The sequence below is a fragment of the Python bivittatus genome, unplaced genomic scaffold (assembly GCF_059951505.1).
Source record: "Python bivittatus isolate LINGU-HERP-01145 unplaced genomic scaffold, Pbiv_v1 ctg000340_np1212, whole genome shotgun sequence".
Lineage (NCBI taxonomy): Eukaryota > Metazoa > Chordata > Lepidosauria > Squamata > Pythonidae > Python > Python bivittatus.
This window is the reverse complement of record NW_028277056.1, coordinates 4,088,217-4,114,293: the sequence shown is the minus strand read 5'-3', so window position 1 is coordinate 4,114,293 and position 26,077 is coordinate 4,088,217. Positions and strand designations below refer to the sequence as shown.

Genomic DNA, 26,077 nt, shown 5'->3' with positions numbered 1-26,077 from the left:
CTGCATTTCAAAGCTCTGGAAAATCTAAATTCTACAGCATCCCAAGGATCTCAACTTTTGCTTGCTTTAAACAGCAAATTTCCAGCTCTTATTGTCGTGAAGCTGGGCTCGAAAGAGAACTGACCTTTTCTAGTGAAATCAGAGAAGCCACAGGTGAGATTCTCCGGACCCACCAGAGCAGAAAAGAAGAACAAGGTCCAAAAACACAACCAAACTAAGCCAAAAGTGGGGTTGTTCCCTCTCCCTTAACACAATGTGAATATTCAACAGCTGCCGTTTGGAAACAGTGGTTTACGATCTAGCGTACCCAACTTATTATAGTTTATTCGGTTCACCAAGGTTAATCAAAGCACGCATCAAAGAGACTGAATGGCTGGTTTGCACTTGATTGGTTTGTGTTAACCACAGTTTGTAAAACAAGTCATAGTGGCTTGGTTTTCAACAAACACTTCTGCCAGTAGTTTCAGGTGCTAGGAATCATTACATAATTTAAACTTTCTTTTTTAATCTGTCCATTGGGTAAAAATGGATAGATTAAAAAAAAAAGTTTAAAGCATAGGCAAATCTCACAGCATGTCAAGGCAGAATATTCAAACACAGTATGAACTGGCTGTATTTTTTAGCAGGTAAACTAGGTTTTCATTCATTGGGGGGTCCAGAAGAGACAAACTGAGTATGTCGCTCGCTTTGCATTGCTAATCCATAATATGCAACGCCCTGGATTCACCAGTCATGCCAAGCCAAAGTCAAACCATGGGATATTCACTGCAATGTGAGGAACAGCAGAAAAAGCCACATCGTGTGGGTTCAAACACTCTCACGGTGAGCGCCATTTTATTTCTGCATTTATTCCTGGATGCATCCCCTACATTTTTCCATTCATTTTCCAATCGGGGCAGGTTGCAAGAGTTGTGTTTTTTTTTTAAAAAAAAAAGTAAAACAAAGTGTAAACCACACCAACTTAATCTAATTAATATCCTGGTAAAAATTAAACTTTAAAATAAATATATTAGCAAGTAAACATTTCAGAGTTAACAATTAACTTTAACCCTTGTAGGTCCGGGCTACGTTTTCCCTGGTCCTGTGGACACCCCAGCTCCCCCCCACCAAACGCTGAGGGAGGGGGTGGGGAGGGGGTGTCTTGTGGTGGCTCAGGGCAGCAACAGATTCACCCCACCAGCCTGCCAAGGAATTGTGCTGACCACAGGACCGCTGTCCTCAGCGCACTCGTGGCACAATTTCCCCGTCACTGCACTTCCTTGTTGCTGCAACAGCAAATATTTCCCTGACCTTCGGTTCGAGCCCCTGCTTAAAACAAGGTTAGCCAAGCGCATGTTAATGAAAGGGTTTTTCGTTGCACACAGCCACGGATCTCTCCCTGCATTGATTTTTGGCCCGACAGCGTAGCTGGGGAGAAGGGGGGAATAAATTAGAGAGGAGACAGCCAAGCCATTAGGGAAGCATATGCTCGTGAAAGAACTTGAGGGAAGTTGTCATCTCTGATGCCTGCCTGCCTGTATTTTTGATTAATTTTATCTTCTCTGTAAACCACCCAGATTCACTTTTTAACAAAATTAACACACACACACACACACACACACTTCAGACAGTCCTCACTTAATGATGGTAATTGGGACCAGAAACTCCATCGCTATGCAACGTGGTCGTAAAGCGCCACATTGCATGACTGCACCGCTTAGCGATGGGAATTGTCAGTCCCAGTTGCTGCTGTTAAGCGAATCACCATGGATTGTTAAGCGAGGACCTCATGTGACCACCACTTCCAACTTCCTGTCGGCTTCATTGACTTTGCTTGTGGGAAGCCAGCTGGGAAGATCACAAACCGCAATCACATGACCACGGGACACTGCGACAGTCACAACTATGAGGACCCATCTTAACTCCCCCTCGTTCAGCGCCGTCGTAACTTTGAATGGTTGCTGAATGAGTGATCAGTAAGCAAGGACTACCTGTGGAGGACGTAGGTTCTCCATCTCTGGAAGCTTTTGAGAAGAGGCTGGACAGCCACCCATCAAGGATGGTTGACTTGGTATCCCTGCACACTGCAGAAGTTAGAGGATCCTGGGGGTCCCTCTCAACCCCACAATTCTACAATCCTATGAGAATTTCTTCTCTTTCCAGGAAGGGTAGGAAAAGGCAAGGAATAAATCCAACTTTGGCAGCCCAGAACACCCACAGATGTCTTCTCTGCTACAGAACTGTAGTTGATAGCCACTTCTCTCAAGATTCAGAATCCATGGATAGATGCGGGAAGTGGTTTGCTCAGCGTAAATATTTGGGTAATAAATAATACACAAGAATAATTTTCCATGACCACAGAAACTAGGACTAAAAATAATGGGTGCAAGTTGTGGCTATCTAGATTTTGCATAACAATGAAACAATCTCCCTCTGGAGGTTGGGACTTCTCCATCTCTGGAGGTTTCTAGGAAGAGCTGGACAGCCACCTCTCCATAATGGTTTAATGCAGAGTTGGTCAGTATCAACCCCGAAGGGTTGATGGGACTTTCCATTATTGTTATTATTCTTCGTAGTACTATTAGCTAATGTAGTGTTTTTAAAATTATTTTCGTACAATAAATGTTTGGGGGTCAATGAATAATCTGAAACTTCATGAAGCTGTTGATGAGCTGAAGTGTTTGGGGACCCCTGGTTTAATGGGTTTTCCTGCATCTTGCAGGGAGCTGGACTTGATGATCCTTGTGGTCCCTTCCATCTCTGCAATCCTAGGATGCTATGAAATGTATGTGTGTGGAAGGAAAAGAGCAATGGTTGGAGCTCCTGTAACCTTCAGGACTGTTTTCTCCAGGTAGAATCTGGCCATCTACATGCCCAGCCAGGAGAGAACTGCTGTGGGTATCCACTCTAGAGATCAAGGGAGTTGGGGCACAGAAGATGACTTTCTTAGCCACCATCACCACCACCACCCAGCCCCACCATCTACCTTCCAACAAGCTTATAAAAAGAGTCCTCATCCAAAGATGATTCAGAGAAAACTTTTAATTGGGAGACCACAATTGATACATCTTTGAATTTATCTTTGGGTCTAAGGTGTGTGCTGTAAACTGCCTAAAGTCTTAAATAAGCTACATAGAACCATAGGAGTAGTAGTGCATAATAGCCAGATGGTCCCAAGATGGAGAAAAGCCGAATTTGACCATCCCACTGATCTGATCATCCCATCAATGATCTTTGAGTATTTTAAATAAATGATCTCATTAATAAAGGAACAGTCCCCCAGCAGATTATTTATACCTGATAAGAAATGGACTGAACATATTTTATGTTGCAGAAACCAATACCATCTATTTTGGTTCAAGGTTGGCAAAGCCTTGAATCAGAGAGGAAATTGCGTTTCATTTCAAAATTAGACAAAAGGAAGTTGGGGCAAACGCAGTGGCCAGAACAAAGAGGAAAAAAAATCTTTAAGTTATACGCAGGGCAATACATTTTGCGTATTTCCACATTTAAACATTTTAGGTAATGGGATAATAATAATTTTTTAAAAACTTTCTTTTTTTGATAACAAAAGAAATGGGGGAAATATCTGACGTTCCCCAACTGCTAAGAATCTTTACAGGGTTCTTTTACAAAAGAGAAAGATGACAACTCTTAAGGAGACTGAGTGCCATGACCGAAACGCTCAAGGTCTGGCATTTTCCACCAGCTGTCCCGTGGCCGTGTGTGACAACCCCGACCGCATCTCGGATGCCTCCCCCAGAACCCGGATACTAGTTCTGCATGTGGTCCACCAGTCTGACCAATCTGCCTGCACATCGTGCCTCTTCTATGCCAAGAAGCGAAGTACCAGCACTTCCAATTAGCAGAGTTTTTAAAAAGGATGAGACCTTCCTGGAGAAAAGAGTTCCTGTTCCAAGAGTTACACCTGCTCCACCTTCTCCGTATTTTTTAAAGCAGGAATTGACAGATGAATTGCATGGCCGATATATCTGGTTCCATGAAGATCCAAAAAACTCAGTATATTCTCTAGCATCATCTCTGTTCTTCCCCAGCCAGAACACATGTGCCAAAGCACCATGCAAGACATGCACACATGGATATGTGTATCTACACGCTGGATGTTCTACTCCAAAGAAACCCAGCAAGGAAAGAACCAAGCAAATAAAATTATATTAATAACTATAAATGAAAGTCAACTGCCTATAAATAAAACACCTCAATTACAATATTAATTGGTTCCCATTTGTATCTACCAGGCATTCTCATACACAGATACCTCCAAGTATTTACGCGTAGGCACATTCGCATTCCTCCTTCCATCAGAAACCGCAAAAAGGAAGGAAAAAAGCCAGGATGGAGATGAGGAAAGAGTTAATTTCATTATAAAGGGAAGCCAAGGATAAGAGCGAATAAAGCTGGATGGAGCTGAGAAGCGAGAAGAGAACACTGGGTAAGGAAAGAAATGAGAGAGAAGCCTTCAAAGGGCAGTACATAAAGGGTTAAATTCACCAGGCAAGCAGTCCCTTCAAAAAGCAGCAGGTCAACTTCAAAGGTATCCACCCTGCGCAGCAATAGCGTTCACAAGTAAATATATTAATTTATGGTTCGATGTATTGTTAGAACCCAGAATATGGGTCAAGTCAGTAACAAGGCTAAGGATGTCGTGCAATCCCAGGCATTATTAAGAACTTCACATTACAGGAGAAGCGTATAGATAACACCAAAATGCAAAATTGTACAGGCAACTGTAAGAAGCCAAATTCTCCTTCTTTATCCTGGTGCCTTCCCTGTATTGACTACAATTTCCATCATCCCCTGCACCCTAGAAGCTTGGGGAGGCCCACCCTGGAAGCTCTACTGTATAGAGGTGACTTCCCCTGGTCCACCTGTTCTGAGACGTCCTCTGAACCCTTTCTTTTACGTCCCATAATGCCTGTTTGGAAAAAAGGGAGGAATTTCACCCTGTTCCAGTGAGTTAGGTGGTAGAATCTCTGAGCACAAAACAGTAAGTTTGGGGGAAAAACACTCATCAAGGCTTGAGTCACACCTAAAATAGCTTGCTGGAGTTCTGCCAGAGTTAAGAAACAGCTGTTTTTCCCCCTGCAGAGACTGTGGATTTCTCGGGCATGCTTTCATTCTCAGATAATTGAAAACTCAAGAAAAGGGCTCCTGCTACTGATTTCGCTTTATTTCCACAAGCAGCTTGCCTGGCACGGAAAGGCAGATTCCAAGCTGCATCTAACCAGCTCTATTTTCTTCCATTCAGAGCTAGCAGGGCTTTCAGAAGAGGAGGACAATTAAGAGGAGGCTTTCAGAAACCGGTGTTTTTCAAACCTGGCAACTTTCAGATACATGGACTTCAACTCCCAGAACTCCCCAGCCAGCCTGCGTGGATTTCAACTCCCAGAACTCCCCAGCCAGCAGGCTGGCTGTGGGATTCTGGGAGTTGAAGTCCACCCATCTTAAAAGTGCCAAGTTTGAAAAACACTGAACTCCACCAATGTCAATTACCGAATGTAAACATTTCTCCTGCGCAACCTGAAACCCACCACGAGCATTTATAACGTCATGCATATTATGGAATCAACAGGAGATGCAGCTGATCGATGGCCCTTTACAAATAAAAGCTTGTCTGTATTTATTTATTTATCGTATTTATATAGCCGCCCATCTCACATGAAGTGGGTGCTTTTAACAGGGGCAAACAACTTTGCGGGTCTCTAACATTTTCTTCATTTTTGCAGAAACAGCTTGCCTGACCAACAGCAGTGATTCTGGATTTAGTCTGGCCGTTCCCGATCCACACAGGAATGCTTCATGGGACGTGACCTACAAATGTTTACGAGTTAATACATTTGTTAACCTTTAAACCACCTTTGAAATTTCCAGAAGCTCCGAGCCACATCCGCCAACCAAGGCAGGGGCTGAAATTAGCATTTACTTCTTCAGGTAGGTTTTTATTTCATTTATTTATTTATATGTCACTTTGATGTAGCTGCCCACCTCACACACAGCGACTCTGGGCAGCGTGCAACAATTAAATAAAATAACTAATGGACAAAAACCATCATCATAAAAAGATAATCAGCGATTATTAAAATGAAACCATTATCGAAAAGGAATCCTGAACAGGTTGGCCATTTCTGCCAAGCTCTGTTCAGATGGAGTGGTGTGATGGGCAGGGTATCGTCAACCTATGAAGCCCTTCCCGCAAGAGCTCGTTTGGACTGATCTCTCAAGGGCTATCAGTCTGGCGGAGTGAATGTTAGCCCCAGGTTGGGGGCAGATGCCTCCAAACACCAGTCCAGGGGAACGGAGATGGAAAACGGGGTATGTCCTCATCTCCTCCTATCAAGCATCTGATTAGCCTGGGAAGAAATAAATTGCCAAACCAAGATGGACCTTGAACTGCACCGCTGTTCTTATGGACTTAAGATGCAGTGATAGCCATTAACTTGGGTGGCTTTCAAAGACCATGTAGGACGGATCTGTTGAGGGCCAAGAGTCTTGAAGACTCAATGTTACCTCTGGGTTGGGGGGCAGCCTGGGGGTTGCCTGGGTTGCAGGGGAACTATGATGGGAGAAGCTTATACCTCCATCTCCTGCCTGTGAACACCTCAAGGGCATCTAGTTGGCCAACAAACTGCTGGATTAAGATGGGCCTTGGTCTGCTCCATCAGAGCTGTTTTTATGTTTAGTTCAATGACATGTATCTCTCTGGCACTCTAGTGCCCTGAAGCTGTGTGAAAGGTAGTCTCCAATGATTCTAATTCCCATCATTTCAGCGGAGGCACCAGATGTGCTTTTTTCAAAGTCAGCAGGCAGATGTCCTTGAGCCTCTGCTCAATTTTCAAAATCCAGCTGTATTTGGTGTCACCTCCTCAGGAGGAACCTATCTCTGCAGAGACCTTTCCTCATCCCAGTCCAGGCTGGTGGGCCACAATGGGAAAAGTGGTCCAATACAACAATGCAGCTGAAAGAAACATGTGGCTGCAGAAAACAACCCAAACAACTGTTAGCTCGATCACAGGCTTCTGCAAGCTGCTGCCTTCCAGATGTGCTGGAATTCAGGGCCAAGCCTTTGCAGCCAATACAAATTCATTAAGAAGGCACTGAGCTCCAACTTTCTGCTCCAGAGGAACACACAATCCAGACTGGGGAACCTCAACGAGCTAAGCTCAGTTATAATAGTTAAAAATCAGTCTCAAATCACTGCTACACAGGAAACAGATGCTCTGTCCTATCTACTTGCTTGCAATTCTGTTCTCCTTCCCCTGGCAGAACGTCTAAACTGAACCCCATTTTCCAAAGATGCCCACACAAGAGTTTAGTTTCAAGCCCTAAGGCAGTTTAGCACCGGTAACACATCTTAGCCACCGAAACAAATCAAATCAGAATTTGCTCCACTTTAGTCGCTAGCCATCTTGGGTGTTTGGGCTTCTTTGACTCCCACGAAGAGGCCACATTTAACTCCTTTTCAATCCAATTTGTTCTCAGAATAGCAGGGACAAGGAGACAGAATAAGGAAGGGCAGAACAGGAGCCCATGTGTTTGGATTTTTTCCCCAATTTCTTGAACAGAAGGGTTGATGCAAAGTGCAGGGTGTCTTCCCCACCTGGTGCCTTCCAAATGGGTTTGGTTGCAATTCCTGAATCCCCAGTTCAACACAGCTTATGTGTACCAGCTTGCAGTTTTGAACCAATACAGATGTCTGCCAGGAACCAGGCTCCAAGACCAGTGCTCCATTTTTTTCTAGCAGTGTGCATTCTCCTGAAAGAAATGATCTGCAAACGGGTGTGCTTTGGCCTCTGCATGATCACCCACAAAGAAATAGCTCTTTTCCCAGGATCACACCACAATGCCTAGTGGCTATCAATCCCCGCTGTTATAAACTGAAGTATCTCCCTTTAAAAGTGTGCAGAGCATCGGCACCCGGTCCATAGAAATAATTTGGCAGCAACTGAGACCTTGAATGTGGGCCTAGGTCCTGACACCCAACTAACCAAGCAACTGAATTACGAACCAATAACGTAACGCAGCGGGTAAAAAGGTCAGTGGTATCTTGGGGTCACTCTAGGATGTGAAAGTTGGACTCTGAAGCAGCAGGGCAGAAAAAGCATTGATGCTTTTGAGCTTTGGGGTTGGAGAAGACTCCTGAGAAGACCATGGACGGCCAAGAAAACAAACCAATGGATCATCAAACAAATTGACCCAGAGGTCTCACTCAGGATGCAAAAGACCAGGCTCAAATTAGCCTCCTTCGGAAACATGATGTGAAGACCCCGCTCTCTGGAGAAGGCTCTGATGCTGGGAAAGGTGGAAGGAAAGAGAAGAAGAGGAGGACCAGCAGCAGGGTGGATGGACTCAGTTACAGTGGTGATGGGGGCACCATTGGAAGACCTGAAGGACCAGGTTGGGACAGATCCTGCTGGAGAAAATCTATCTGAGTGGTTGCTGACACCAATTTGATGGCACTTAATCAATCAATCAATGCAAAGACCCAGCTCCCTGGATAAATCTGTAATGCTGGGAAAGATGGAAAGAAACAGAAGAAAAAGAGGATGACCAGCAACAAGATGGAGGGACTCTGTTACAGTGGCGAAGGGGCCCCATTGGAAGATCTGAAGGACCAAGTTACAGAAAGATTGTTCTGGAGAAAAACTATCTATGTGTTCGCTAAGAGTCAACACTGACTTGATGGCATGTAATCAATCAATCAATCAATCAATCAATGCAAAGACCCAGCTCTCTGGAGAAGGCTCTGATGCTGGGAAAGGAGGAAGGAAGGAGAAGAAGAGGAGGACCAGGAGCAAGATGGAGGGACTCAGTCACAGTGGCGATGGGGGCACCATTGGAAGACCTGAAGGACCAGGTTGGGGACAGATCGTCCTGGATAATATCTGTGTCATTGCCAAGAGTCAATACTGACTGGATAGCACATAACCATAATCCTTTGCAAATTGTTTTATTTTATTGAAGATTTCCATGTCAGCCTTTACTGGAAGTTTGCATTCTGCCCAACCTCTACAAACATTTAGCTGTTGGTATTAAAGCTATAAAATATGAGAACTGACAAAACAAGGAAAACCATTAAAGTACCAACAATAAATATAATAGCTCCAGGTTGGCAGAGCAATGAGACAAGGCTGTATACTCTCCCTTTATTTATTCAAACTATATGCAGAGTCTATACCAAGGGAGACTGGATTGGAAGAAGATGTGCACGGTTTTAAAACTGGAGGAAGAAACATCAATAACTGCGCTGTGTTGATGAAACTATGCTGACAGCTGAACATGCAAATGATCTGCGACTTCTAGTAATAAAAGTTAAGGAGGAAAGTGAAAAATTGGGGCTAAGCTTAAATATAAAAAAGATCAAATTCTCGACAAATGGAAAATAATTGTTCCCCTCTACTTGGTCCTGGTCAGGCCCCATTCGGAGTCCTGTGTCCAGCTCTGGGTGCCAAAAGGTTTCAGATAAATTGGAGCACGTTCAGAGGAGAGCTATCAAGATGGTGATGGGCTCTCATCTAAGCCCTGTGAGGAATGGCTATGGGTCTGCTTAGCCTACCAAAGAGAAAACTGACTACAGCAGTTTTCAATAGCTGAAGGGGTGTTGCACAGAAGAGAGAGTGGACTTATTCTCTAGGGTCCCAGGTGGTAGGACCAAGGGATTAAACCTACGAAGATGGAGGTCCAGGCTAAAGATCAGGAGGAACTGCCTGACTGTCAGCCAGAGAAACAGGTCCCCACACCACGGTCCTTCACCAGAGGTTGGACCGTCATCTGTAGAGAAGCTCTGGGTGACCTCTAGGGTCCCTTTCAACAAATAAGTCCATGAACGGATCCATAACTCCGATATCCCAAGATGCAGAATAAGACTGTGTTGTTTCTGGAGCTTCCCAGAGTCAAAGAATATATTTGGAGGAATGACAAGGCAAGCAGGCTTCAGATACTGCAGAGCATTTCACTTGCAGAACCCCTAAGAATATTTGCAGCTCAGAGGAGCTGGGTCCTGTGAATTTCACAAGCCCCAGCTCCCTGCTGGAAATCTTATTTCATCTGTGCTGCAGGGCAGGGATCCGCCGTCAACAAGCAGGCAGCAAAGCATCTGGCACCCTCTTTTTGCACGCTTGTTCTTTATCGCAGCACTTTTCACAGTGCACCAACACGCCTGGGGCCATCATTTGGCCCCGACAGTCTTTCTGGAAAGATCAGCTGCGCCTTATTTGCCAAGATATTTCTCATCAGACATCACAGCTGCTGGAGTGTGCAGAGGAAGCCTGTTTATCAGAGCAAGTGAACGCTACCAATTTCTATCTCAGTCAGAGCCTGGGAACTCACATCCTTCCGTTAAAGGTTGGAAAAATTGTGAACAGAAATGGATTGCTTCCTCTTTATCAACCTGGGAAAGAGAGTGGAGAGATGAGGAGGACAGAAATTATGAATGGGTTGAGGCCGACCAGTTTCGATCTCCATATGGGTTATTTGGAGAAAGAGACGGACAGCAGATTCAGGACAGAGGAAAATCAGAATTTCTACAGGTTAGCGACTCTTTCATTATCTGTTCCAAGGCTCAGCTCTGGGTTCAAGCACTGTTTAGAGCAGTGTTGTCCAAACTTGGCCACTTTAAGAGGAGTGGACTTCAACTCCCAGAATTCCCCAGCCAGCTATGGGGAAGCTCCCAATTCTGGGAGTTGAAGTCCACTCCTCTTAAAGTGGCCAAGTTTGGACAACACTGGGTTAGAGACTCAGCCCAGCCATTCCTGGCACGAATTACATTTTGCAAGTGAGCAGAAGTCAAAAGCCAAAATGGTTGAGGGAACCTCTACACTTTTATTATTTAAAGGGGCTGGCAGGAATAATCTTCCTTCTTTGTAGTTTTTTAATACAACTTTATGGTCTTTGCATTTTTTTTTCTTCTGGTGAGTAACAGTAACGGCAATGAGTGAAAACCACATTATAAACCTTGTGCAAAAAAAAAGCACTGTGGTTTATTGTGCAAATAACAAACATTAAAGGAGAAGAATACAAAGACAATTCTCTTGGGCTGAATTGTTGCAAAGTCATTATTTTAGACACTTAAGCTGGCTTTTTTTTTTTTAAGGAAAGGAAATTGATTTGAGGGGTTGAAATCAGATCTATTTTTCCTGAAATGTCCATGACCAAGGAGAACACAAGTAAGTTCTAAGCCAAGGACGGTCCTTTCACACTTCCTGGATGAACTGATCATTCTTCTTTCTGTTGTCCTGACTCTTTCTGAAAAATCTGCCACGCTTCCAAATCTGTACAGCCAAATGCAAACACTGTTTCGAAACAGAATGTCCCATGAGCAAAAATGACAGAACTGCCATTTCACATGCGCTGTTTTATGCAAACACGGCCTCCCAGCTCAAAACCCAGGAAAGTAAAGCCTCCTGCTAATCAAACTTGCCCCATTGCAGAAACATCCAGGTCACCTTCCTACCAACAAATGGAAGGGGCTTGCCACTGCCTTCTTCCAAGATGTCTTAGAACTTCCCAAACGACTCTGTGGTTGTGAGATCTCCTGGTGGTCTTCCCTCCATGCATTGACCAGCTGAGTCCAACTTAGCCTTCTGCCACTCTGCTGGGCTTAAGCAGTCAAGCTTGACTCCTGGAGATCCCCTGGCCAAATCCATGCAGCTTTGCTGGCATCGATATGACAGCAGCTGGCCTTAGTCCTTCTTTAGAGCGGCCACGTCTGGCTGCACATGTCTACCTGACCACTAGATGGCAGGAGAGAGGCAGGAGAGCCTCTGTGCTGCCATCTAGCAATCAATCATCGGGGTCTTTACAGCCCAGATACCTTGCCCTAGCCCTGTTCTAGCACTTTTTTTTTTAATTTTAATTTTTTTTTAATTTCCCAGCCTAGCCTACAGCTCTGGGATGGTCTCCCATCCAAGGCTTAACCAGGTCTTGTCCCACTTAGCTTGCCAAGATCACCCGAGGTCCAGGACAGCCACTTGCTATGCCCAAATCTCATACCCTAAAATTCTAGATCAGCCTAGCCTAACTGTGCACCAAAGTTATGCACTTTGTCTTATTCAGTGCCATTCCACTCCCTGCTCCAGGCCCAGCCTTTCCTCAAATCTAAAAGCAGAAAGCTCCCTTTGACCAGGACAGCAATGACATGGATACTGGGAACTATCTGTCCAGCTTTTACCAGCCTCGTACAGTTCCATATTATTAGAAAAGACCCAACAGAAAAAAAAAGAAAGATGATGTCTTCCAGGACGTGCCAATCTCCAATTCAGAGCAGCCTTTTGACTATTTATTTTCATCCTGCTCACAAGGGCACTACAGGTCGTCCTCATTTAACGACCACTTGTTTAGCGACCATTCAAAGTTACAATGGTGCCGAACAAAGGGACTTACAACCAATTCTCACACTTACGACTGTCCCAGCAACCCCGCACTCACATGACTGCGATCCAGGTGCTTGGCAACCAGCTCGCATTTATGACAGTTGCAGCATCCCAGGGTCATGTGATCGCCATTTGCGACCTTCCCAGCCAGCTTCTGGCAAGCAAAATCAATGGGGAACCACGTGATTCGCTTAACGACCGTGTGATTCACTTAACGTCTGCTGCAAGAAAGATTGTAAAATCACGTGCGACTTGCTTAACAGCCTCCCCACTTAACAATGAATTTTCTGGTCCCTGTTGTGGTCATTAAGCGAGGACTACCTGTAATGCAGAAGATCTGATGCTTGGTGGGAACAGAGGGCAGCACCAGCCTTTTCATTCCCCTACTTTCAGGCAACACCATCCTTAGCCATCCAAGATTCATAGGACAGGTTCTGGCAGACTAAATCCTTACCCGTCACCTTCCCACCCTGTGAGAAATACCCACACATCTGTAGCTTCATAACAATACCTTAATCACGACCACCCCAAATGTCACAAAACAGTGGGGTAGCTTCTGAATCCTTCACTGGGAATTGCGCTACAGAAAGGCGATGGGAGAGGAGCAAGAAAGGCCAAAAGTGAGACCAGGCTTAAGCTACGAGGTCTATAGCTGAAATTCAGATTCAGAATAGTGGCTGCAGACCGAACACATAGTTCACACTAGGCACCGGTGGTGTCAGGTCAGACCTTCAGGCACAAACCTTTGCTCTGATTCCCACAACTCAAAAGATGAGTTCCTGTTCTTGGGCCCTGGATTCTGCTCACAAGTCCCTGCAAGGCAGAATTCAGAAATAAAGAAATGGAAAGCTGTACTAAGACTGTGCAAAGCACATGAAGATGTTTTGCAACAGGTTTCGGGCAAGCAAAGCCCTCTCTATGATGCATTAAAGCAATTGCATCTTTTACAAGGTTTCTGCAGCTGCTTCCAAGGCCAACATGGGGTGTGTCTCTCCAAAATCTAGAGATCAAGGGAATTGTGGGCAACCTGAAGCCTCAGAGTTACAGGTCTACAGATAGACAATTCTCCAGGACTTCATTGCCCCCGCCCCACAAATATTCCTCCCACATCACTGGTGATACAATATTTCTACGCAAATAGCCTGCTTTGTATAAGATAACTTGCATCAGAACATTTCCCACTATAAATGCTACACACATTAGTTCAATCCATACAGGAAAACTTTCCAAAAAATTGCATAGTGCATACTTTCCTGCAAAACCCACATTGCTATGCATAAGCCCCCAACCCCAAAAGCACCTTCCTGTGCCCCCCGAAGATCTCTCAAACTACCTACCATCATAGCCGTTAAAAATTAGTCCCATTTTGAGACTGGAAACATGCAGTAACAGGGATGTGAACAAGCAGTAAAGAAGTTTAACCCCAAGGCCCAAATTTTTAAAGTCACCCGTTTGGAAAACCACACTTTCAGTCAGGGTTTATCTTGCCAAAAATTTCTGTGAAACCCTTGGCTGGCAGGACCCCACTGAAGTTGATGTTGATGACTTTGCCACACAGGCGCATAGATATAAAACAAGCCCCCAAAGGATAGGAGGACAAAATACACTCAACCTAGCTACGTGTTATGCCCAGGCAAATATTTACCTGGTGGCCTAGCATGCTGGCCTGTTTGCCCAGCAACTGACAATGGCTGTTCACACGTTGTGCTGATCTACAAAAAGCCAGGTGGCTTGGTGGTGAATGTGTTGGCCTGGCACCAGGGAGACCCAGGTTGTCATTCTCCCTCCCTTGGCAACATTGCATCAGTGACACTCCCTCCCAACCCAGTTCACCTCTCAGGTTGGTGTTGTGGTTGTGGGAACTGTAACAGCCAGTTCCCAGGCTGAAAAAGGTTGCAGCCAGCTGCAAGGTCCTTGTCATCAGTGAGGAGACCTGCCTCCTTGCCAGATTACAGGAAGGCTGCTGGGAAAAAAGTCAGAAAGTATCTACCATAACATATGCAGAGATACATTACTTCTAAACGGGAAATGGTTCAGCTGCTGGAACTCTTGTAAACTCATTCCTCTGTTCTCAATAAATCTTGTTAAAGAGAACCAGGTGAGTATCATTTGGTGGGGGAAGAACAGGAGGATCCACACACCCCACCTTCTGTCCTTCCATAACTTTGCTCATTTCAGCTTTCTGGGCATAAACTCTGCCGAAGAAAAATTGTTCCAGCACCTTTACTTGAAGGAGATACATCCCATGATGGTGTAGCTCTTTTCTTCTGATTCTTCAGCCGTGTCCAAAAGCTTCGGCTTGTTTGGCCAAGAAACACCCATTTGCCAGCTGTCCCTGAATACGCAAGTCACTTAGCGATAATGTTTCCCTGAGCAGTGCTTCTCGGTAATATCCCTTCCCAGGACAACTGAGACATAAACAGTTTAAGGAGAAGATTTAAATGTTCTCTTCCATGGGTCATTGATCCAAAAATCAACCCTTTCCGAGAAAACCAGAAGAATGCTGTGCGTGACGGATGCAGCAAACTCCAGACATTTACTCTCTCACGAAGATGCACGGCTTCCTGACCCAATGGGCAAAACGCTGCATCAGTTTCCGCCGGTCTTTTCCACCCTGCTGAGAAACATTCGCTTGCTGTGTTGTAGGTTGACTTTCAAAATCACAAAGGTTGCACGTGCTAATGAACAAGGGATGAAGAAACCCTAACCCTCCTTGAAAGGACCCCAAGTTCTTGTAGTTTATCTGCTAAACTGCAGATAAGGGGAGGCTGCGACATGGGGATAACGTAGACCAATATTTCTTGACCTTAGCAACTTTAAGACTCGTGGACTTCAACTCCCAGAATTCCCCAAGCCAGCAGGGCCATTGCTGAGAATTCTGGGAGTTGAAGTCCATACATCTGGGAGTTCCTAAAGATGGGAACTCTAAGATGTGTGGACTTCAACTGCCAGAATTTCCCAGCCAGCTCCCATGAACACTGATTTGTCCACAAAGAGTGCTTGCACATGGGTACACAGTAGTTGCTGGAATTTATTTTCCCCATAAGAGCATCTTGGCTTTTCTAGCACAAAACTCTTCGTGAAACCTTCCTTGAATCCTGTGCGCTTGTATGACTGGTTCTAGTTGAGCCTCCCTGGAGAAGCCTGATCCATTTTCTCTCCCATGACCAGATTCTGGACAGTGTCTAAAAGCCGTAAGACCGAGTCCAATCTCTTTACAATCCATTGTTCCAAATGTTGTCCGGGGGCTTTAGGCTTCAGCTCCCATTAGCCACAATAATCAAGAATTCTAGGAACTGTCGTTTAAAAGGTTTGAAAGGTCTCAGGTTATTTCCTGCTAAGTAATGCAACGAGGGCATTTTAACAGAAATTTTGGAAGTCTTACGATTCTTTCACAGAAGCTGATGGCCTCTTCCTAGCCTATCAGCTTCAGTTTCTATTTTTGCAAAACGCACAGCTCTGCGCCAGGCTATTTTCCCCTCCCTGTAGAACGTCACCAATAAATGCAGTACAATATGTAATTTTGCAAGACATCTTCCAATGCTGTAGCTGGTTTCCCACAACACACTCAATTCAGGTTAAGAAAACACAGTGGTTACAAGAAGAGGCATGAACGCAGCAAACAAATCAACCATATTACGGCTTAACATTATGGCTTGATTCACACAACGGGCTAAAACAATAGCTGAGTTTCCTGGAATCCAATGGATTCGCACAACCCATTCATCCAACACCAGGTTAACAAAACCCAACGGATTTGTTCACCGATCACGCTATGGCTAAGCAAATAAGCCATGCTCCCAACAAGTTAAGACGATGTCTGTCCCAGACGTCAAAGCAGAACCACAACATATCCTATCCTAGTCAAGCGCGTGGTACAAACCCAACTGTGCCCATTGCCTCATGAAGGAAGAGATGCAGAGCTCCACTTGCCACAACTCGCACAACTCTAAGGAGAAGGTCAGCCTTCTCAAGGACGCCCCCAGAGATTCAGGTGTCAGCCTCGCCAAATATCTCACAGTTTTAAATAGAGACAGACAGATGCCCTGAGGCTTTGCATCAACATCTCCCCGGCTGGTGTTTTCTCAAGTACCAGAGAGACCAGCGGGGACCAACGTCTCCATCAACTGCTTTGGAGGCTCAGCTTGATACGAAATTAGGCTCAATGCCCACTCTCCTCTTTCTATCTCCCTTCTCTTTTCAGAGCTCCCGCCCATCTCAGGTGGAAGGAACATACGAGGCCAAAGCACCCAATTTGTAACTTGCATTTAATTAATATTAGTAAGATCCATCTACCCCAAAGTTCAATTTTTTGCGGACTTCCACCAAACTATCTGATGAACTTCCTTCTCTCACCAGTCCTGTCTGGGTGTTCATGGAAGGCATCAGTATAAGTTACTGATACTGACCACTGGGCTTTGTACTGGAGAAAATCTACCTGGAAAATCTGCAAAGGGTTCCTGTGTGCCCCACACAATAGTCGAGCTCAGCGTTTCTCAAACTTGGCAACTTTAAGATGTGCGGACTTCAACTCCCAGAATTCCCCAGCCAGCATGGTATCTAGCCAGTCCCTCTTCGTATTAAAACAGCCGCATCTGGGTTTCCCATCTGGCCCTTGGAACCCACCTCCTTCCATGGCAGAATCCAATTTACCAGAGGCTAAATCCATTTTTCTTTCATGCGTCTTTGTGAAGCTGGTTTACATCACAACTCTTCAGAGAGAATTTTAATGGTTTAGACGGCGGTGCCAATGATTGTTTAAATGCTAGGGCCGTTCAGGTCACAACTCTACATTTCACTCTACAGTTTTAATTCGGTTTGGAATGGATGATGGTACCAAACTCTAGATCAGTGTTTCTCAACCTTGGCCACTTGAAGATGGGTGGACTTCAACTCCCAGAATTCCCCAGCCAGCCTTGCTGGCTGGGGAATTCTGGGAGTTGAAGTCCACCCATCTTCAAGTGGCCAAGGTTGAGAAACACTGCTCGAGATGTCTCATTTTATCCTTTCAGGCAGTGAGTAGCGATAGGTGGATAAAATATAATTGTGCTTTGGTTTGGTTCACCAGAGGGGAGAAGAAGAGGCAGATATAGCTATTGATGGAAATCAAAGATTCATCTTGGGGAGGCCCTGGGTTTATTAATAATTACTAAAAATGGCTTCCATTAGGAGCTCCACTTTCATTTCTGAACGCTCTCGCATGGACTGGAAACTAAAAGCTGCTTGTAGCAGGTGGTGCTAAGGAAGGTGAGTTGTCCTTCTAAGAAGTATGAGAAACCGTTCCATCTACAGCCCCTCGCAGATCAATACCCATTGCCTCTCCATCAAGATCTGGCCAAGAGCGCTCAAATTACAATCAGCTATGTCTTTGCTTTTTTTAAAAAAAGCAAAACTTCTGTACTTCAAGAGATGGATATCCTGTTCTCCAAACTAAGAAAAAAGAATCGTTTTGCTGCTGCTGTGTCAGCCTTCCTGCAAAATATAAATATTCAGGGTTTTGTTTCACTTCACAACAGCCCTGCAAGGTAGAAAAATAGATACCCACATGAGTGATTTAGCAAGCTTCTTGGGGTGTGGGGTTATCGTTTTCATGGTCCTTAACCTCGCGCACATCCCACTTTCGTTGGCTAGACGCCTTTCCAAAATGAATTCTAAAAATTAGCTGTTAAAAACAGCCAGGGCAAGTCAGTGATAGAAACAACCGATTTGGAAAAGAGAGAGAGCGCACTGCAAATAAAACCGTTTTCAGTACCTAGCTGAAAAAGCACACGATCTCACTCCAGATTTTCAAGGCTATTCAGAGTCCCATATCTGCAAACAACTTACTCCTTCCCATCTTTAGCACATCTGTACCACAACGCTATTCATTCAGGATACAGAACTTAGGTTTCTCACATATATTATAGAAAGCATCTATCAAAATGATATATATATACAGACTACCTTCTCTTAAACTCTCAAAGAGACACAGATATACAGATGTTTGCATTATGTCATATCCCAACGCATAAGGTTTTACATGACCTTCATGTCATAGAACATCTGTTTTTACACACTGGGTATCTTATATGTTTTTACTTATCCTAAGCCAGTATGTCATTGGTTTCATCCCACTTGGGACTCAACAGAAATGCACAGCCAAATAGTTCTATGAGTCTGAAACCCTCTAACTGGGATTTGAGCTCATGGACCTACAAATTTTAGATGACTATATACAGTCCATTGGCTTTAGGACCTATCCAGATCTTGTAGTGGTTGCAGTAAGGGACATATGGAATCTATCAGAATGGTATATTTGCTCCACCTTCCCTTAAGGCAGTGTTTCTCAACCTTGGCGACTTTAAGATGGGTGGACTTCAACTCTCAGAATTCTGGCCAGGGAATTCTGGGAGTTGAAGTCCACCCATCTTAAAGTCGCCAAGGTTGAGAAACACTGCTACAAAGAGTGAGAGAGAAAGGAACAACATTGTCTTTTGGAAACTCTGACCAAGATTTTTGGTCCAGATTTGCAGCAACTGGAAGGAGGAAAATCAGCAGGGCATCTTTTGAGAGATGCAAAGAAAGAGAGCAAATATTAGGGGCAAAGCCATATGCATTGTAAGACGAGCAAGAAAAGCCTCTCACTGTGCGGGAATGCCGAATATGGTTATAAAAATAGCTTCCTCAGTTAGCATCTCCGCTGGGCTTCCAAAAATGCATGCTAGTTGAGGATCGTGGGGGTTAAAGCTGAAGCCCCTCCACACTGTAGAAAATGCACCCCTTGCAGAAGCGACTGTGCAAGAGATAGTAGTGGGTGTTGCTGTAGATGGGACAGACCCTTCACCACCAGCGGGTTGCACACCAGAAGAGGTGCCACCATCGATGAAGCCTTAGCAACCTTTGGTCCCCCCTCCCTTTGCACGGCCACACAACCCCTTCCCACCCATCCACCAAAGGCCATTTACCTTAATTATTTCTTGGAACTGAGTTGCTCCCCACCTCCACTTCTGGCCTTCCTCTTGCTGGGTCCCGGGTTGCTCTGCCAACCTGGCACCCCAACCATCCCTTTTCCCCCATCAAACCTTGAATATCCTGCAGACGAGGGCTCATCTCCCAGAATTCTCAGCCATGACTCATGACTTGGGAATCCTGGGAGTTGAAGTTCATCTACCTGAAAGGCAATGGATCTCCCTTGGGTGCTCCAAGCTGGGCCATGTATGGTCTGAACATCACGTTCTCTACAGATGTTGAATGACTTGTTGCCAAAACAGCCGCCGGCCATCACATCCAAGAGCAGGGGCAAAATTAAGTCTACAGCAAGAATCATTCTTTGTCCCCAGCCCTCCCTCCTGAAGACCATCACCAAAACCGCTAAACACAAAGCCTTTTTGCAAAGAAATGTCATTTTCCCCCCCGATTAACCTCTTCCTCTTTATTCCACCGGACTTGCCCGCAGCCACCAGGTTCCAATTCCAATTCCCTTTCATCACCCCAATCTGGTGGTTGCAAAATCCGTAGAAATCCGGTATCAGGGAGGCCATTTAGAAGTCAACTTAGGTTGTGTGTGGTAACCGCGGCAAGATTACTGTGCGCACAAAGATTGAAGAAAAATGAAATTCCCACAGGAGAAGATTGGAGTATAAAATTGATGGAGCTTGCAGAAAAGGCAAAGCTGAGCAGATTGGCCAGGGGGAAAAAACAATACTTTTCTAAAAGACCAGAAGCCTTATGTGGACGTTTTGTTGAAAGAAGAAAAGACTGAATTTATGGATTTGGGGATTAAAAAAGAGTTAAAGAGGAAACAGAAAGAATACGATGGCAGTTACTCAATAGAAAGAAGGGAGGAAGTCACAATTCTAGGTTTTCTTTCTTTTTTTCACTTCTTTTTCTTTTTCTTTCAATTTTTTATACTTTTATTGCATTGAAAAAAAATTATATATAAATATATAAAAGAAGAAGTCAGTGCAGGATCAGGTGGCTCTCCACAGATGGGGACTCCCCAACTCTCTGGGTCCCGGGTTGCCCTGCCAAGCTGGCACCCCAACCATCCCTTTTCCCCCATCAAACCTGAATATCCTGCAGACAGGAGCTCATCTCCCAGAATTCTCAGCCATGACTCAAGACTTGGGAATCCTGGGAGTTGAAGTCCATCTACCGGAAAGAGGCGCAAGAGAACATCTGTTCATTGCTGGATCTTGAGAAATACCGCAATGGCAGTTTTCTGCAGGATGCTGGGTTGGGTTCTACTACACGCAGACCCCCTTCTCTGGGTCATTTTACTACTCTGCAAGCTTTGGAAGTGAACTGAGGAAGCCAGTGGGGAGAAGGGGGTGAGGGTGCTGGGCTAGGAGTGGGGAGACCTTCTGAAGGTCTCCCCTCACCAGTGGAAGCTTCCTGGGGGACCTGGAGCCAGTCACTCTCCCAGCCTACCTCACAGGGTTGTTCTTGTGGGAAAAAACAAGAGGAGGACGTGTGTACTTGAGCTCCTGAATGAAAAGCAGGAGATAAATGTAATCAATAAAAGTTCTGCAGCCTCCTGTTGTAGGTGTGAGTAAATCTCAAACTGGGTATGGTTAAATCTTCCCAGAATACACGAGGAGGGAGCAGAGAGAACGAAGCCAATCCAATCTGCAATTATGTCAGCTTGTCCCCTTCCAGCCACGGAGAGCAACCCACCCACCCCCCAATTAAACCAGCATCTGGAGCCGTACGGCTGGCACATTTTACAGAGGTATGTTCACCTGGCATGCCCCTACCTGGGAGCAGAGCTGCTCGTCTTTTACAGGCCCCAGAGCTCTTTCCAGGCATTTAAAGAAAAGAAAAGAAACCTGTGCCTTTGTGCTGGATTTTTCTTTGGAGGTTTTAAGAGAGGCGCCGGCATCTGAACTGCCCTGAGCCCGCAGGTAGGACGATTTATCCTGTATCCCAAATTTTGATGCAGCAAATGCTCAAGCCGTCTTCCAGTGTCAAAAACACATTGAGATACACAAATGCTAAAGCAGTAGAGCTACAATCATTCAGTAGCTGTCTTAAGGGCTGTCTTCTCCATCCACCCAAAACACAACTCCCAGATACATTCACTAATGCAGTATTTCTCAACCCTGGCAACTTTTAAGATGGGTGGACTTCAACTCCCAGAATTCCCCAGCCAGCCATGCTGGCTGGGGAATTCTGGGAGTTGAAGTCCACCCATCTTAAAAGTTGCCAGGGTTGAGAAACACCGCACTAATGCATCCTCCTTAGTCAGGTAAGGGGGTGGAAGCTCGGGGGGGGGCTGTTCTTCTGTTACCTTGCCCTCTCTTTGGAATAACCTCCCCCTGCTATTCAACCAGCTGCTACTGTATTCGCTTTTTGGAAATGACTGAAAACAAAGCTATTTAGAAGAGATGTTGAACCATGCTGCTATCTGTTGACTGGTAATATTGGGGGGCTGTTTTGGCGATGCTTAAGCTATTGCATAATATGGCGGTTTTAACTGTTATGTCTTATTTTCATTGGATTGCTTTGTACTAGGAATGGGTTAGCATCATTTTGATGATAGTATAAGATGGAGGGAGGGAGGGAGGGAGGGAAAGAGAGGGAAAGGGGGAGGGATGGATGGGAGGGAGGGAGGGAGGGAGGGGAGGAGAGGGAAGGAGGGAGACGGATGGATGGGTGGGGTGGGTGGAAAGGAGGAGGGAAGGGGAGATGGATGGATGGGTGAGTGGGGGGGTGGATGGATGGATGGATGGATGGATGGAAGGAAGGGTGGAAGGAAGGAGAGAGGGAGGGGAAGAGAGAGAAGGGAAGGCAGGAAGCCTGGTTGGTTGATTTAGAGTCCCATCTTAACTGCTCATCACAAGTGGAGAACATGGTACTCCAATTTAATTCTTGAGGGAATGATGTAAGAGAAAGTGACCCCAAATGATCTTTTCCTACAGATGTTCATGTCCATATAAATCCACAGCAGGCCTGATCATCCATAAGTTACTTAGGGCTTTAATGGTTAACACCATCCCCTTAATCGTATCCTAAAAGCATCCAGCTACCAACGCAGATTCTCCGGTGCGGACATCAAGATGACCTCACTGGCTTTGCTTTCATACTACCCCCCCATCCCCCCCAAAATACTGAAGCTTTGGATTACTTTTCAAGGGTAGTCCTACACTAAGTGCATCACAGTAGTCTAGCCACAAGGGAAGTAAAGCATGGATAATCAATTCAAAAGTGAACGTTGCAACTAGCAGACTACATGTAGATGTTCAGATATAGTCCTGACACTGTTGCTAGCTGGAGAAGTAGTGCCTGCTGAAAATTGAGTCCTCGGCTTTGGTCAACTCTCCAACTTTGCTCCATTCTTCTGGGGGCCTTCTTCCTACAAGTCAAGGCCCCCAGAAGGGAGGGAGGGAGGGAAACCCCAAAACCAGTTGTGCCCCTCAGAAGGCCTCCTCCTTATCCAACAGCTGCACAGGAGAATGCATTAGCTTGATTTCTGTCAGCTCTTCCAGGGCGGGCAATTTCCTTGAGTTACTTTAATCCTGTGGGTTCCCCATGGATGGTCCCATGACACCCATTCCCAAGCTGGTTGGCACATCCCAGATTTACCAGGACAGCCCTTCAAGGCTCTTGCAAACAGCACTCCTGGCACATCTGGAGGGCCCAGGTTAGCAAGAAGCAAACATTAGAAAATCAATGAATTCCTGGAAGGCACGATGCCCCCTGACATCCAGGGAACGCTTGCAGCAAGCTTGGCAGAGAGGCGGGTTGTGATTCCACGCACCAGAGGAATCGACCCAGCTGGTCTTCCAACCAGCCACGTACCGGTGACAGAAGAAAGCGCCCCTTTACCTGTTGCTGGGAAGTCACCCAAGCTGCACAAACCATCATTTCTACTGCCCCGCAACTATCTGCAGTCACAACAGAGGTGCTATGAGCAGAGTTCGATGCTTGAGGTATTCAGCCCTGGGGACTCTATCCTCAAACCTGGCCCACCAACAATTTTAGGAGCGCCCACCCCCTCCTGCAGCTGTCCCCCAAAATGCCAGAAGTTGAATCTGAAACACTTTGCACCCAAAGTTGTACCACTGAATACAGGCCTCTCCCCACTAGGCTGACAAAATGGCCTGTGGCACGAAGCCACAGCCAAGGGAGGGACCTCAGACAGGCGTTGCCTCGATTAGTCCTTTTAAGGACTTAGGCATGCTCTGCCCAGCAAGGAAATGCCATGTTCAGCCGCCGGGTGCCAGCTTTAAGGAAGCACTAAGGAATGGCTGGCTTTCACACCGAGCCTGCCAAAATCCAGATCTTGATGCATGCATTATCCCAAGCCATGGTTTAACTGTGGTTTACTGAGTATGCCACCACTTGCTGGACCAGTGTTTCTCAACCCTGGCAACTTTAAGATGGGTGGGCTTCAGCTCCCAGAATTTCCCAGCCAGCATGCTTTAAGATGGGCGGACTTCAAATCCCAGAATTCCCCAGCCAGCAGAGCTGGCTGGGGAATTCTGGGAGTTGAAGTCCGCCCATCTTAAAGTTGCCAAGGTTGAGAAACACTATGATAGACTATCAACTTTCCAAGATTAAACTGCCTTGCTATCATCCACATAAGGGGCACACCCTCGCTGCACCCTCCAACTTTCAGAGTTGCAACGCTTTCAGAAACCCTGGGAATGTTCGTTCTATATCAGCAACCCTGTGCAGATTTAGGGCTCTCCAGTTCATGTTCAGTAGAAGGTGGGGAAAAAAGGAGAGAGGAACTTTGTCCAGAAATAATACAAATTCCCAGCATCCACCCCATTGGAAAAAAAAAATGTTTACTTAGTTCTCTCTGGAGTGCCAAATGCATCTGGCAATGTTAGTTTTGTGCAGGCTTCCAAGCCCAACAGCAAAAACAAATGACACACTATTTCTCTGGAACCCTTGCAGAAAGAGCGGGCTGCACATTCGTTCGGGAAAGGCCAAGGAAAAAGGCAGGAAAACAAATGCTGGAGCAGAAAAAGATACGAATGAGAAACTGAGGCTGCTGATTAGGACCTTCGTTCTTCCCATTCTCTTCCTGGATGGGTGCCCTGATAAGACTGGAAACTCTTCTGTTCTTTTTTTTTTTTTTAAATGAACCTTGCAGTTAGAAAACTAGTTCTACAGTACCCAAACCCAAGAAAGAACACAACATGCAGCCGCTTCCAATTCCCACCTCCCCCTTCTGGTTTCCCTTTCAGAAGTTCTCTTAGCAAGTGGAAAGTTTAAGGTCATGCAAATTAGGGCTGTGCTTTAGATACGAGTCCTCGAAGCACGCTTCGGAGTGGGTAGGAGCATGAACGTAGCACTGTCTGCAACTCTTTAAAGCAGCCATGTCCTGGCAATCACGAGTTAGCCGCAGAAGGCAGCCGCACCGCACAAAGAGAGAGCTGCTTTAAAGAGTTTCAGTCTGCGCTACGTTCATGGTCCTGCACACTCCAAAGCACCTTTCTGGAATCAAATCATATTACAGATACATATTCTTCCTTTTTTTCAGACCGGTCTATTAGATCTTATTCTAATATAAGCCTCTTCGCATAAAACGGAATATAATTAGACAAATCCAACAGAGGCAGCTACAAGAAATCAGCATTTGAAACACTCCTAGTCAGGACCACAACTAGCCATGACCTCCTTCCTCTTGATTTTCTGGCTTCTGATTATCTTCCAGGTCAGTGGGGTTTTTTGCTTACAAAATTAACAAACATACAAAAAAGGTTAAAGGCTGATGGGCTCCCACAGAAGGATCCTGAAAGGGTACAGTATTAACACTCAGCTACTGATTACCTAAATCTGATTAAGGGATTTCCCGGCCTTCAGAAAACCTGGATTGTATGGCATTTATGCAGCAGGATACATACATGGAATTTCCTGTTTTGTTCTTTATTACTTCTGCACTGACCACTGTTACTTCGGCCCGTCTGCCCGCGGGAGAGAGCGCAGAGTGCACCCAAAATATGACAGTGGGCAACGTGGAAGACCCCACGGTGGAGAATTTTGCATCGGGCGCACCCCCCAAAAGCAGCTCAGTTGCCGCTTTCCCCAGCCCAGCACCCTGCAGATGTGCAGGATTACAACACCCATCATTCACTCCCACGAGAAACTGACCTGGGGAATTTCCATTCCTCCCTACAGGCTTGGACTTAACAGCCACGCAGCTCGCCTGGGCCAGCAAAGCCATCTAGCTTGTTTTCCTTTCCTAACAAATTAACAGGCATTCCCACAACTCGGCGAAGGAGGCTGGCACAAAACGCTGGCACGCAGGCTGTGATGTCTTCAACTCCGGCCCGTCGATCCTTTTCAGAAACCGCCCGGGAGCAGGCGGAAAAGGTGCGATCCAAGCTGGCCCTTGCTCGTTTCCACGTCGCTCTGAAGGCTGGGACGGGAAGGCGTGCCGGCCCGATCGAAATCGACGAAGGCTGCTTTTCTCTGAAACGTGGACTTGGCAGTTCCGTGGCACAGACCCGGGGGCAGGGAAAGGAAGACCGGAGCTTTGCAAAAAATAAATAGCAATGATAGGAAGGTGCTTTGCAACCTTCAGCAGCCTTCTCCGTGAGCCGCGTTTTGGGGAGCAGGGGAGAAGCAAACCAGAAACACACAGGACCAATTGCAAGGGGTCTCTGTGCAAGACAGAGCCAACTCCCTACGAGGTGGGGGGTCAGCGGAGGTGCCAGCTTTCCAACACGTGATTTAATCCGGATCTAAGCCACCTTGCAACACACTGACGGGAAGAG

At 45.8% G+C, this 26,077-nt stretch overlaps 1 protein-coding gene across 2 annotated transcripts in view; it reads right to left on the bottom strand.

Annotated features, from left to right (window-relative positions):
- GDPD5 (glycerophosphodiester phosphodiesterase domain containing 5) overlaps window positions 1-26,077 on the bottom strand; it is a 127,800-nt gene that overhangs the window by 89,193 nt on the left and 12,530 nt on the right. The window contains exon 1 of one of the 2 annotated variants that reach the window (XM_088140453.1): window positions 25,452-25,658. The exons of the other annotated variant lie outside the window; for it this stretch is intronic. The gene's annotated coding sequence lies outside the window, so the exon portion shown is untranslated. Of the gene's footprint in view, window positions 1-25,451; window positions 25,659-26,077 lie in introns of those variants that run through there. 2 annotated transcript variants of the gene reach the window in all.